The sequence below is a fragment of the Macaca mulatta genome, chromosome 5, assembly GCF_049350105.2.
Source record: "Macaca mulatta isolate MMU2019108-1 chromosome 5, T2T-MMU8v2.0, whole genome shotgun sequence".
NCBI classification, from domain to species: domain Eukaryota; kingdom Metazoa; phylum Chordata; class Mammalia; order Primates; family Cercopithecidae; genus Macaca; species Macaca mulatta.
In genome coordinates this window covers 79801667-79815494 of record NC_133410.1, presented here as the reverse complement: position 1 = coordinate 79815494, position 13828 = coordinate 79801667, and the positions used below count along the sequence as shown (strand labels likewise).

The 13828-nt window shown below is 42.0% G+C and overlaps 1 long non-coding RNA gene across 1 annotated transcript in view; it reads left to right on the top strand.

Moving 5' to 3' along the window:
- The first annotated feature begins 549 nt into the window (after nucleotides 1–549).
- The window catches only part of LOC106998392 (uncharacterized), a 46964-nt gene continuing 33685 nt past the window's right edge, over nucleotides 550–13828 (top strand). The window contains exon 1 of the long non-coding RNA XR_001444842.3: nucleotides 550–817. This is a non-coding gene — a long non-coding RNA (uncharacterized LOC106998392). The remainder of the gene's footprint in view (nucleotides 818–13828) is intronic.

The following is a 13828-nucleotide window of genomic DNA, read 5'->3' as shown; positions in this document are numbered from 1 at the left end:
GAACCCTAGGCACTGTGCCTAATGAGAAATGATGGAAAGAGAAACAAAAATGTGAAGAACAAAGTCCAAGAACTCAAAGCTGCTCAAGGAAGGGATATTGCTTCTATGGGAGGGTTTACTCGTCCCTCAAATGGGTTTTCCTGGCTCTTTGACTCTTCAATCCCTTCCAGAGGACAATAATAAAATTTGTTCTATGAAACTAAAGGAAAACCATAAACGGTCGGTGACTGGGTTGGTGGACATTAGCTAATGTGAAACAGAGCACAGGACTTGTCTAACAAGGAATTTACACATTCCCATCCACACACACCTTGGCCTGGTGTGGGTTCTGCCTGGGGCCATGGATAATGAATGCCTGCACAGCCTCTCCGGACTCTCAAGGGAACCGCTTGCACCCAAAACCTAACCTCAGGGACCTCCAGGCAGATCAGGAGAGCAGGTCATTCACCACTCACAGGACAAAAGGAACTGATTCAGCCTGCTTTTGGGGGCAGGGGATTGATTCCTGGACAATTAGGGAGTGTTTAAAAGAGATTGGCTGCTGGTGGGACCACTCCAGTCACTTTCCAGGCAAGACAGGGCTACCTTCAGCATCTCTAGTGAAAGTGGTGAATTAGCACTTCAAGGGTGAGATGGCATGGACAGAAGCTTCTGGGACTGAGTTCACCATTGGAGGCTTCTTTCCAGCTTCCTGAAGGTCTCTGGAGGTCTCTTTTTACCTGGGAGGATGATCCCTGGCGGCTCCCTGCTGACATTCTTCAAAACTAGGCTATTTCCCCAGTGTCCTGCAGATAGAACAGAAGAGGAAATGATGAAAGTAGGTTGCTCTATTATTAACTCATCTTTTAATTTCAGTTCCTTTGTTTTAGTATCAGTTTCTTGATGCTAGGCATGACACCCATTCATTCACTCATTTATTCATTCAACAAATGTTTATCAATAACCTATGACATTCTAGGCACTATTCTAGACATTTGGAATACAGCAGTGAATGAAATAAAGATCCCTACCAGTGTGAAGCAAACATTCTAGAGGGGAAAAAGGGCAAGAAACTATAACACAACAGCACAGTTTATTGTCTGTAAGATGGCAGTGATACAAGATGCACTGTTAGTCTATGTGCCACTAAAGAAAGAAAGAATGCTGCTAATAAATTGTTGCCATTATAGAATGCATCTTGATTTTATGTATGTTAAAATGTGAAACTTAGAATTGATTACATATGATAAATAAACTATAGTATATTAGAAGGTGGCTATGAAAAAAAGTGAAACAGGGAGGGGAGTGGTAATATTGAACGAAGGCTTGAAAGAAATGGGACTGTTAAATTAATGGCAACTATTTTTGCAAAACTGCTTTATTGAGATGTGTAATTTATATATAATAAAACTCATCCTTTTAAGTGTATAATCCAATACATTTTAGTAAGGTTACAGAGTTATGCAAACATGATCTAGATTACCATGATCTAGATTTATAATATTTCTTTCTTTTTTTTTTAAAGAACAAGTAACATGAGATCTACCTCTTAAAAATTTTTAAGTGTACGGTACAGTGTTGTTAACCAGAGGCACAATTTTGTATAGCAGATCTCCAGAACTTAATCATCTTGCATAACTAAAATTTCATATGCCTTGAATAATAACTTTCCATTTAACCTGCCCCATATGCTAGCAACCACCATTCTACTCTGTTTCTATGTGTTTGACCTTAGATACATTTAGATCCTTATGTAAGTGAAATTATGCAGTGTTTGTCCTTTTGTGACTGGCTTATTTCACTTTGCATAATGTCTTCCAGGCTCTTTCAAGTTGTAGCATATGGTAGAATATTTTTAAAGCTGAATAATATTCTACTGCGGGTACAGTATGCCACATTTTCTTTATCCTTTCATCCAGCAGTGAACATTTAGGTGATTTCCACCTCTTGGCTACTGTGAATAATGCTACAATTAACATGGTAGTGCAAATATCTCTTTGAGGTCCTGATTTCAAATCTTTTGGATAAATCCCCCAAATGGGATTGTTAGATCATACAGTATTTCTATTTTTAATTTTTTTCATGAACCTCCATACTGTTTTCTATAGCAGTTGCACCATCTTACATTCCTACCAGCAGTGTGCCAGGATTTCAGTTTCTCAACAGCCTAGCCAACACTTATCTTTGTTTTTGTTCTTTATATATATATAAAAAATAGATATCCTAACAGCTGTGAGATGATATCTCATTGTAGTTTGGATTGTATTTCCCTGATGATTAGTGATGTTGAGTACCTTTTCATATACCTATTGGAATGGCAACTATTTATTGAGCAATTGTGAGATCCAAGAGGGCAGGTATCATTTGTTTACCACTGTGTCCCCACTGTTAAAGCATCTGACACATGGTAGGTGCTCAATAAACATTGGTTGAATGACTGAGCTACTGTTCATATATGCCAGGCACTTCACAGTGAATTCTTTTTTTTTTATTTTTAAATGAATATAGTTTTATTACTTTCTCATAAATACTAATTATCATGGATTCAAACCAAATACTAATAAAATGTTTCTTTTTATTTTTATTATACTTTAAGTTCTAAGGTACATGTGCACAATGTGCAGGTTTGTTACATATGTATACATGTGCCATGTTGGTGTGCTGCACCCATTAACTCGTCATTTACATTAGGTATATCTCCTAATGCTATCCTTCCCCCCACCCCACAATAGGACCCAGTGTCTGATGATCCCCTTCCTGTGTTCAAGTGATCTCATTGTTCAATTCCCACCTATGAGTGAGAACATGTGGTATTTGGTTTTCCGTTCTTGTGATAGTTTGCTGAGAATGATGGTTTCCAGCTGCATCCATGTCCCTACAAAGGACACGAACTCATCCTTTTTTATGGCTGCATAGTATTCCATGGTGCATATGTGCCACATTTTCTTAATCCAATCTGTCACTGATGGACATTTGGGTTGATTCCAAGTCTTTGCTGTTGTGAATAGTGCCGCAATAAACATGTGTGTGCATGTGTCTTTATAGCAGCATGACCTATAATCCTTTGGGTATATTCCCAGTAGTGGGATGGCTGGGTCAAATGGTATTTCTAGTTCTAGATCCTTAAGGAATTGCCACACTGTGTTCCACAATGGTTGAACTAGTTTACAGTCCCACCAACAGTGTAAAAGTGTTCCTGTTTCTCCACATCCTCTCCAGCACCTGTTGCTTCCTGATTTTTTAATGATTGCCATTCTAACTGGTGTGAGATGGTATCTCATTGTGGCTTTGATTTGCATTTCTCTGATGGCCAGTGATGATGAACATTTTTTCATGTGTCTGTTGGCTGTAAGAATGTCTTCTTTTGAGAAGTGTCTGTTCATATCCTTTGCCCACTTTTTGATGGGGTTGTTTGTTTTTTTCTTGTAAATTTGTTTGAGTTCTTTGTAGGTTCTGGATATTAGCCCTTCGTCAGATGAGTAGATTACAAAAACTGTCTCCCATTCTGTAGGTTGCCTGTTCATTCTGATGGTAGTTTCTTTTGCTGTGCAGAAGCTCTTTAGTTTAATTAGATCCCATTTGTCAATTTTGGCTTTTGTTGCCGTTGCTTTTGGTGTTTTAGACATGAAGTCCTTGCCCATGCCTATGTCCTGATGGTATTGCCTAGGTTTTCTTCTAGGGTTTTTATTGTTTTAGGTCTAACATTTAAGTCTCTAATCCATCTTGAATTAATTTTCGTATAAGGAGTAAGGAAAGGATCCAGTTTCAGCTTTCTACTTATGGCTAGCCAATTTTCCCAGCACCATTTATTCAATAGGGAATCCTTTCCCCATTTCTTGTTTTTGTCAGTTTTGTCAAAGATGAGATGGCTGTAGATGTGTGGTATTATTTCTGAGGGCTCAGTTCTGTTTCATTGGTCTATATCTCTGTACCAGTACCATGCTGTTATCATTACTGTAGCCTAGTAGTATAGTTTGAAGTCAAATAACGTGATGCCTCCAGCTTTGTTCTTTTGGCTTAGGATTGTCTTGGCAATGCGGTGTCTTTTGTGGTTCCATATGAACTCTAAAGCAGTTTTTTCCAATTCTGTGAAGAAAGTCATTGGTAGCTTAATGGGGATGGCATTGAATCTATAAATAACCTTGGGCAGTATGGCCATTTTCACAATCTTGATTCTTCCTATCCATAAGCATGGTATGTTCTTCCATTTGTTTGTGTCCTCTTTTATTTCACTGAGCAGTGATTTGTAGTTCTCCTTGAAGAGGTCCTTTACATCCCTTGTAAGTTGGATTCCTAGGTATTTTATTCTCTTTGAAGCTATTGTGAATGGGAGTTCATTCATGATTTGGCTCTCTGTTTGTCTGTTACTGGTGTATAAGAATGCTTGTGATTTTTGCACATTGATTTTGTATCCTGAGACTTTGCTGAAGTTGCTTATCAGCTTAAGGAGATTTTGGGCTGAGACCATGGGGCTTTCTAAATATACAATCATGTCATCTGCAAACAGGAACAATTTGACTTCTTCTTTTCCTAACTGAATACCCTTGATTTCTTTCTCTTGCCTGATTGCCCTAGCCAGAACTTCCAATACTATGTTGAATAGGAGTGGTGAGAGAGGGCATCCCTGTCTTGTGCCAGTTTTCAAAAAGGAATGCTTCTAGTTTTTGCCCATTCAGTATGATATTGGCTGTGGGTTTGTCATAAATAGCTCTTATTATTTTGAGATATGTTCCATCAATACCAAATTTATTGAGCGTTTTTAGCATGAAGGGCTGTTGAATTTTGTCAAAGGCCTTTTCGGCATCTATTGAGATAATCATGTGGTTTTTGTCTTTGGTTCTGTTTACATGTTGGATTACGTTTATTGATTTGTGTATGTTGAACCAGACTTGCATCCCAGGGATGAAGCCCACTTGATCATGGTGGATAAGCTTTTTGATGTGCTGCTGGATTCGGTGTGCCAGTATTTTATTGAGGATTTTGCATCGATGTACATCAGGGATATTGGTCTGAAATTCTCTTTTTTTGTTGTGTCTCTGCCAGGCTTTGGTATCAGTATGATGTTGTCCTCATAAAATGAGTTAGGGAGGTTTCCCTCTTTTTCTATTGATTGGAATAGTTTTAGAAGGATTGGTACCAGCTCCTCCTTGTACCTCTGGTAGAATTCAGCTGTGAATCCATCTGGTCCTGGACTTTTTTTGGTTGGTAGGCTATTAATTATTGCCTCAATTTCAGACCCTGCTATTGGTCTATTCAGGGATTCATCTTCTTCCTGGTTTAGTCTTGGGAGATTGTAAGGGTCCAGGAAATTATCCCTTTCTTCTAGATTTTCTAGTTTACTTGCATAGAGGTGTTTATAGTATTCTCTGATGGTAGTTTGTATTTCTGTGGGGTCAGTGGTGATATGCCCTTTATCATTTTTTATTATGTCTATTTGATTCTTCTCTCTTTTCTTCTTTGTTAGTCTTGCTAGCGGTCTGTCAATTTTGTTGATCTTTTCAAAAAACCAACTCCTGGATTCATTGATTTTTTGGAGGGTTTTTTGTGTCTCTATCTCCTTCAGTTCTGCTCTGATCTTAGTTATTTCTTGCCTTCTGCTAGCTTTTGAATGTGTTTGCTCTTGCTTCTCTAGTTCTTTTAATTGTGATGTTAGAGTGTCAATTTTAGATCTTTCTTGCTTTCTCTTGTGGGCATTTAGTGCTATAAATTTCCCTCTGCACACTGCTTTAAATGTGTCCCAGAGATTCTGGTATGTTGTATCTTTGTTCTCATTGGTTTCAAAGAACATCTTTATTTCTGCCTTCATTTCGTTATGTACCCAGTAGTCATTCAGGAGCAGGTTGTTCAGTTTCCATGTAGTTGAATGGTTTTGAGTGAGTTTCTTAGTCCTGAGTTCTAGTTTGATTGCACTGTGGTCTGAGAGACAGTTTGTTATAATTTCTGTTCTTGTCCATTTGCTGAGGAGTGCTTTACTTCCAACTATGTGGTCAGTTTTGGAATAAGTGTGATGTGGTGCTGAGAAGAATGTATATTCTGTTGATTTGGGGTGGAGAGTTCTATAGATGTCTATATGGTCCACTTGATGCAGAGTTCAATTCCTGGATATCCTTGTTAACTTTCTGTCTCCTTGATCTGTCTAATGTTGACAGTAAGGTGTTAAAGTCTCCCATTATTATTGTATGGGAGTCTAAGTCTCTTTGTAAGTCTCTAAGGACTTGCTTTATGAATCTGGGTGCTCCTGTATTGGGTGGATATATATTTAGGATAGTTAGCTCTTCCTGATGAATTGATCCCTTTACCATTATATAATGGCCTTCTTTGTCTCATTTGATCTTTGATGGTTTGAAGTCTGTTTTATCAGAGACTAGGATTGCAACCCCTACTTTTTTTTTGTTTTCCATTTGCTTGGTAGGTCTTCCTACATCCCTTTATTTTGAGCCTATGTGTGTCTCTGCACGTGAGATGGGTCTCCTGAATACAGCAAACTGATGGGTCTTGACTCTTTATCCAATTTGCCAGTCTGTGTCTTTTAATTGGAGCATTTAGTCCATTTACATTTAAGGTTAATATTGTTATGTGCGAACTTCATCCTGTCATTATGATATTAGCTGGTTATTTTGCTTGCTAGTTGATGCAGTTTCTTCCTAGCACCGATGGACTTCACATTTTGACATGGTTTTGCAATGGCTGGTACCTGTTGTTCCTTTCCATGTTAAGTGCTTCCTTCAGGATCTCTTGTAGGGCAGGCCTGGTGGTGACAAAATCTCTAAGCATTTGCTTGTCTCTAAAGGATTTTATTTCTCCTTTACTTATGAAACTTAGTTTGACTGGATATGAATTTCTGGGTTTAAAATTCTTTTCTTTAAGAATGTTGAATATCGGCCCCCACTCTCTTCTGACTTGTAGAGTTTCTGCCGAGAGATCTGCTGTTAGTCTGATGGGCTTCCCTTTGTGTGTAACCTGACCTTTCTCTCTGTATGCCCTTAAGATTTTTTCCTTCATTTCAACTTTGGTGAATCTGACAATTATGTGTCTTGCAGTTGCTCTTCTCGAGGAGTATCTTTGTGGCGTTCTCTGTATTTCCTGGATTTGAATGTTGGCTTGCCTTACTAGGTTGGGGAAGTTCTCCTGGATGATATCCTGCAGAGTGTTTTCCAACTTGGTTCCTTTTTCCCCATCACTTTCAGGCACCCCAATCAGACATAGATTTGGTCTTTTCACATAATCCCAAATTTCTTGGGGCTTTTTTCATTTCTCTTTACTCTTTTATCTCTACACTTCTCTTCTTGCTTCATTTCATTCATTTGATCTTCAATTGTTGATACTCTTTCTTCCAGTTGATCGAGTCGGTTACTGAAGCTTGTGCATTTGTCACATAGTTGTCTTGTTATGCTTTTCATCTCTACCAGTTCTTTTAAGGTCTTCTCTGCATTGATTATTCTAGTTATCTATTCATCCATTCTTTTTTCAAGGTTTTCAGTTTCTTTGCACTGGTTGCATAGTTCCTCCTTTAGCTCTGAGAAGTTTGATCGACTGAAGCCTTCTTCTCTCAACTCGTCAAAGTCATTCTCTGCCCAGCTTTGTTCCATTGCTGGCGATGAGCTGCGTTCCTTTGGAGGGGGAGATGTGCTCTTATTTTTGGATTTCCAGCTTTTCTGCCCTGCTTTTCCCCCATCTTTGTGGTTTTATCTGCCTCTGGTCTTTGATGATGATGATGTACTGATGGGGTTTTGGTGTGGGTGTCCTTCCTGTTTGTTAATTTTCCTTCTAACACTCAGGACCCTCAGCTGTAGGTCTGTTGGAGTTTGCTTGAGGTCCACTCCAGACCCTGTTTGCCTGGGTATCAGCAGCAGAGGCTGCAGAAGATAGAATATTGCTGAACAGCGAGTGTTGCAGTCTGATTCTTGCTCTGGAAGCTTCATCTCAGGGGTGTACCCCACCATGTGAGGTGTGAGGTGTTGGTCTGCACCTAGTGGGTCCCATTTAGGCTACTCAGGGGTCAGGGACCCACTTTAGCAGACAGTCTGTCCGTTCTCAGATCTCAACCTCTGTGCTGGGAGATCCACTGCTCTGTTCAAAGCTGTCAGACGGGGCATTTACCTCTGCTGAGGTTTCTGCTGCTTTTTGTTTAGCTACGCCCTGTCCCCAGAGGAGGAGTCTACAGAGGCAGGCCGGCCTCCTGGAGCTGTGGTGGGCTCCACCCAATTGGAGCTTCCTGGTGGCTTTGTTTACCTACTTAAGCCTCAGCAATGGCGGACATCCCTCCCCCAGCCTCGCTACCACCCTGCAGTTAGATCTCAGACTGCTGTGCTAGCAATGAGGGAGGCTCCCTGGGCGTGGGACCCTCTGGGCCAGGTGTGGGATATAATCTCCTGGTGTGCCATTTGCTAAGACCCTTGGTAAAGCGCAGTATTAGGGTGAGAGTGGCCCAATTTTCCAGGTGTTGTGTGTCTCAATTTCCTTTGGCTAGGAAAAGGAATTCCCTTCCCCCTTGCACTTTCTAGGTGAGGTGATGCCTCTCCCTGCTTCAGCTCTCGCTGGTTGGGCTGTACCCATGGACCAGCACCAACTGTCCAAAATGCCCCCGTGAGATGAACCCGGTACCTCAGTTGAAAATGCAGAAATCACCCGTCTTCTGTGTCGCTCACGCTGGGAGCTGGAGGCGGGAGCTGTTCCTATTCGGCCATCTTGGGTGTGCCCTCCTACAATGAATTCTTATCAAATGTTTGGTGGTAGGCATTGTCATGCCTATTTTATGAATGGTGAAACTGAGGCTCAGAAAAGTAACTTGTTTTTGGTCACAAACCCAGGTGAGGAGAATATGGTACTTGAACCCAGGTCTCTCTGATGTTAACACAAAAACTCTTCTTCTACATCTCACTGGCTTCTCTGCTTCTGGCCATTTTAATATCCCTCTTGCACAAAAAAAAAAAAAAAAAAAAAAAAAAAGCTAATTGGAGCACCAGGCAAGCAGGGTCTCTGGATAGAAATCAGACTCATAGAAACCAGAATGAAACCTTTGGCAATAGAAAGCCCAATTCACTGCCTGAGAAGTGTCATGTTTTTTGGAGGTGCAAGCAGTTGGCTTATGATCTCAGATCTCAAGTTCTAGCACTTTCACTTTAAAACCTATTATTTGAGTGAGTTAAGACTCTCTGCCTCCAAAGAGATTTTTTTTTTTTTTTTTTTTTGTAAAAACTCTCCCTTGTTAAACAGTTTAACTCAAACTGGCAGCATAATTGTTAAAAATAAACTTATTTTGTTACTTTCAGAAGCATAAGGCCAAATAACAATGGACATGGAAACCCACCACAGTCTTTTTAAAACTAAGTCAAACATCCTATATATAGAAAAACATCTTGTGTAAAACCTGTTAAGCCAATGTTGGCTGAATTCAAAATTACACCTAATTTGAAACAACTGCTTTTTCCTTAGCCAACTGGCTACCCTATTGTTCTTTAATAAAAATAACAGAAAGTCCAAATTTGAAGTCAAGTTCTCCCCAAAGAAAGATATGTTTCATATTAAAAGGCTCTACTGGTGACACTTGCGATATGAGCTGGGGTCTCCATTGTCTATCCTGGTAGAGTGGGAAGATTATCAGTGGTTAGGCAAGGTCCCTAAAAAGTTGAAATTTTTGCTACAAACATGAGGGAATAATAAAACTTGGTTGGAATAAACAAACTTTCAGGACAGTCTAGGCAGAGATCAGAATTGTCAAAATCCAAAGGCCTTTGCTGTGTTTTATTCATAACCTGCTCAGAGGAAAGCTGAAAACGGATCCTATATACCAGGAGCCCTTTTTTTTTTTTTTTTTTAAACAGAGTTTCTCTCTATCACCCAGGCTGCAGTGCAGTGGTGTGATTTTGGCTAACTGCAACCTCCAACTCCCAGGCTCAAGCAATTCTCATACCTCAGCTTCCCGAACTGGGACTACAGGTGTGTGTGCCACAACGTCCAGCTAATTTTTGTATTTTTAGTAGAGACAGGGTTTTGCCATGTTGACCAGGCTGGTCTCAAACTCCTGGCCTCAAGTGATCTGCTTGTCTTGGACTCCCAAAATGCTGGGATTACAGGTGCGAACCACCATGCCTGGCTTTATTCTTTCTCACTGAGGCAAAGTGTTCCATTTTATGAATAGACCAAAGTTTACTTGTACATTTCTCTGTTGGTGGACATTTGGATTGCTTCCAGTTTTGAGACATTAAGTGAAGTAGTAGTTACCAGCTAGTGGCTGGGTCTATTAGTCTGTTTTCATGCTGCTGGTAAAGACACACTCGAGACAGGGAAGAAAAAGAGGTTTAATTGGACTTAACAGTTCCACATGGCTGGGGAGCCCTCAAAATCATGACAGGAGGCAAAAGGCACTTCTTACATGGTGGTGGTAAGAGAAAAATGAGGAAGAAGTAAAAGCAGAAACCCTAATAAATCCATCAGATCTTGTGAGACTTATTCATTACCATGAGAATAGCATGGGAAAAATCGGCCCCCATGATTCAATTTCCTCCCCTTGGGTCCCTCCCATACCACGTGGGAATTCTGGGAGATAAAATTCCAGTTGGGATTTGGATGGGGACACAGCCAAACTTATCATTCCGCCCCTGGCCCCTCCAAATTTCATGTCCTCACATTTCAAAACCAATCATGCTTCCCAATAGTCCCCCAAAGTGTTAACTCATTTCAGCATTAACCCAAAAGTCCATAATCCAAAGTCTTATCTGAGACAAGGCAAGTTCCTCCGCCTATAAACCTGCAAAATCAAAAGCAAGTTAGTTACTTCCTAGATACAATGGAAAAACAGGTATTGGGTAAATTCAGCCATTCCAAATGGGAGAAATTGGCCAAAACAAAGGGGTTACAGGGCCCATGCAAGTCCGAAATTCAGTGGGGCTGTCAAATTGTAAAGCTCCAAAATGATCTCCTTTGACTCTAAGTCTCACATCCAGGTCATGCTAATTCAAGAGTTGGGTTTCCATGGTCTTGGGCAGCTCCACTCCTGTGGCTTTGCAGGGTACAGCCTCTCTCCCACTGTTTTCATGGGCTGGCATTGCATGTCTGTGGCTTTTCCAGTTGCACAGTGCAAGCTGCCTGTGGATCTACCATTCCGGGGTCTGGAGGACGGTGACCCTCTTCTCACAGCTCCACTAGGTGGTGCCCCAGTAGGGACTCTGTGTGGGGGCTCCGACCCCCCATTTCCCTTCTGCACTTCCCTAGGAGAGGTTCTTCATGAGGCCCCTCTCCTGCAGCAAACTTTTGTCTGGGCATCCAGGCATTTCTATACATCTTCTGAAATCTAGGTGGAGATTCCCAAACCTCAATTCTTGACTTCTGTGGACTGCAGGCTCAGCACCATGTGGAAGCTGCCAAGGCTCGGGGTTTGCACACTCTGAAGCCACAGCCCAAGCTCTATGTTGGCCCCTTTCAGCCATGTCTGGAGCAGATGGGACACAGAGCACCAAGTTTCTAGGCTGCACACAGCACAGGGACCCTGGGACTGGCCCATGAGACCCCTTTTTCCTCCTGGGACTCTGGGCCTGTGATGGGAGGGGCTGCTGTGAAGGTGACATTTACCCCATGATCTTGGGGATTAATGTTAGACTCCTTGCTACTTATGCAAATTTCTGCAGCTGGCTTGAATTTCTCCTCAAAAAATGGGTTTTTCTTCTCTACTACATCATTAGGCTGCAAATGTTTTGAACTTACATGCTCTGTTTTCCTTTTAAAATGGAATGCTTTTAATAACACCCAAGTCACCTTTTGAATGCTTTACTGCTTAGAAATTTCTTCTCCCAGGCACCCTAAATCATCTCTCTCAAGCTCAAAGTTCCACAGATCTCTAGGGCAGGGGCTAAATGCCACCAATCTTTTTGCTAAAACTAACAAAAGTCACCTTTGCTCCAGTTCCCAACAAGTTCCCCATCTCCATCTAAGACCACCTCAGCCTGGACCTTATTGTTCTTATCACTATTAGCATTTTTGTCAAAGCCATTCAGCAAGTCTCTAGGAAATTCCAAACTTTCCCACATTTTCCTGTCTTCTTCTGAGGCCTCCAAACTGTTCCAAACTCTGCCTGTCACCCAGTTCCAAAGTCGCTTCCACATTTTCAGCTATCTTTTCAGCAATGCCCCACTGTACAGGAACCAATTTACTGTATTAGTCTGTTTTCACACTGCTGATAAAGACATACTTGAGACTGGGAAGAAAAAGAGGTTTAATTGGACTTACAGTTCCACATGGCTGGGGAGGCCTCAGAACCATGGCGGGAGGCAAAAGGCACTTCTTACATGGCAGTGGCAAGAGAAAAATGAGGAAGAAGCAAAAGCGGAAACCTCTGATAAACCCATCAGATCTCATGTGACTTACTTACTATTATGAGAATAGCATGGGAAAGACCAGCCCCCATGATTCAATTACTTCCCCGTGGGTCCCTCCCATGACACATGGGAATTCTGGGAGATACAATTCAAGTGGACATTTGGGTGGGAACATAGCCAAACCACATCACTGGGGAAGGAAGGCACCGTGGTAGTGCTATGGACCAAATCCTGTCCCCTCCATATTCGTATGCTGAGGCCTGTAGCCCCAGTGTGAATATATTTGGAGATGAGACCTTTATGGAAGTAATTAAGGTTAAATGAGGTCACAAAGTGAGGGCCCTGATCTGACAGAATTTGTGTCCTTTCAGGAAAGACACCAGAGCGCTTGCTCTTTCCCTCCAGGTGCACAAAGTAGTGGCCATGTGAGCACCTACTGAGAAAGCAGCCATCTGCAAGCCAGGAAGAGGGCCCTCACCAGCGATTCTAGCCCCCTGATCTTGGACATCCAGTTTCCAAAACTGTGAGAAACTGATTTTTGTTATTGAAATCACCCAGTCTTTGGTATTTTGTTATGGCCACCCTGGCAGACTAACAAAAGTAGGGGTAAGCATGTTATTAACCAGAAAGAGACATAAAGGAGCTTTCCACATAAGGGCGATGGATACATTCTGCATCTTGATCAGGGTAGTAGTTACGTGGTTGGATACACAGGTGAACAAGTTTGTCAAACTGTCAGTTCCAGATTTGTGCATTCTTGTGCATATAAATTTTCCTAAACTTGAAAAAGGCCTTCTTATTCCCATCTTTCCCAATGGAATCTGTGTTTCAAAAACATAACATAGTCTTCATGCCTTCAAACAGGCCTGGTAGAAAGGAAATTAACATACATTATTTATCTCTTACATATGTATGTTTCTCCCTGTAATAAATAATGGGGACTGAGCAATTAGCACAAGATTAAGCAACTGCTAAACGCAGCTCTGGGTTCAGACCTGTACCAGGCAGAGCTGAGAGCCAGGCCCCTTTCCCTACCACACTGAAACTGACAGCGAAGCCGCTCAGCTAAGGGGATGTGCAGAAAGGATGCTCTGGGGTCTCCCGAGGCTGCGGGGTGGCCGGGGAGCCGTGGGGTCTGGAAGGCAACTCTCTGGGGCACAGTGCTCGAGCCACCTCTCTGAGGAACGGCTCTGCCTGCACTCCTTCTTGCACTTTGTTTACTCGCCCCTAGGAAAAGAGCATGGTAGGGAGCAAACAGTGAGGCGGCAAAAGTCTCTGAGAGGAGCCACGCAGACAGCTGGGCAGCCGTGCCAAGAACAACAGGAAGCTCGCGGCCCCACCCCTGCTCGCTGCAGCCCTGGCCTGGAGACCCGGGGTTATTTGCTCCGAAGGGCCTTCTGCAGATGTTACATAAACAAAACCTCCATTGACTCCAGTTCTGAGCCTGGCCTAAAATAGCCTGCGGACTTCCCCCTACCACTGTGCAGTTTCTCCGCCATCCCTCTTGGTCCCCTTGTGTGCTAGCTGCTTCCCTC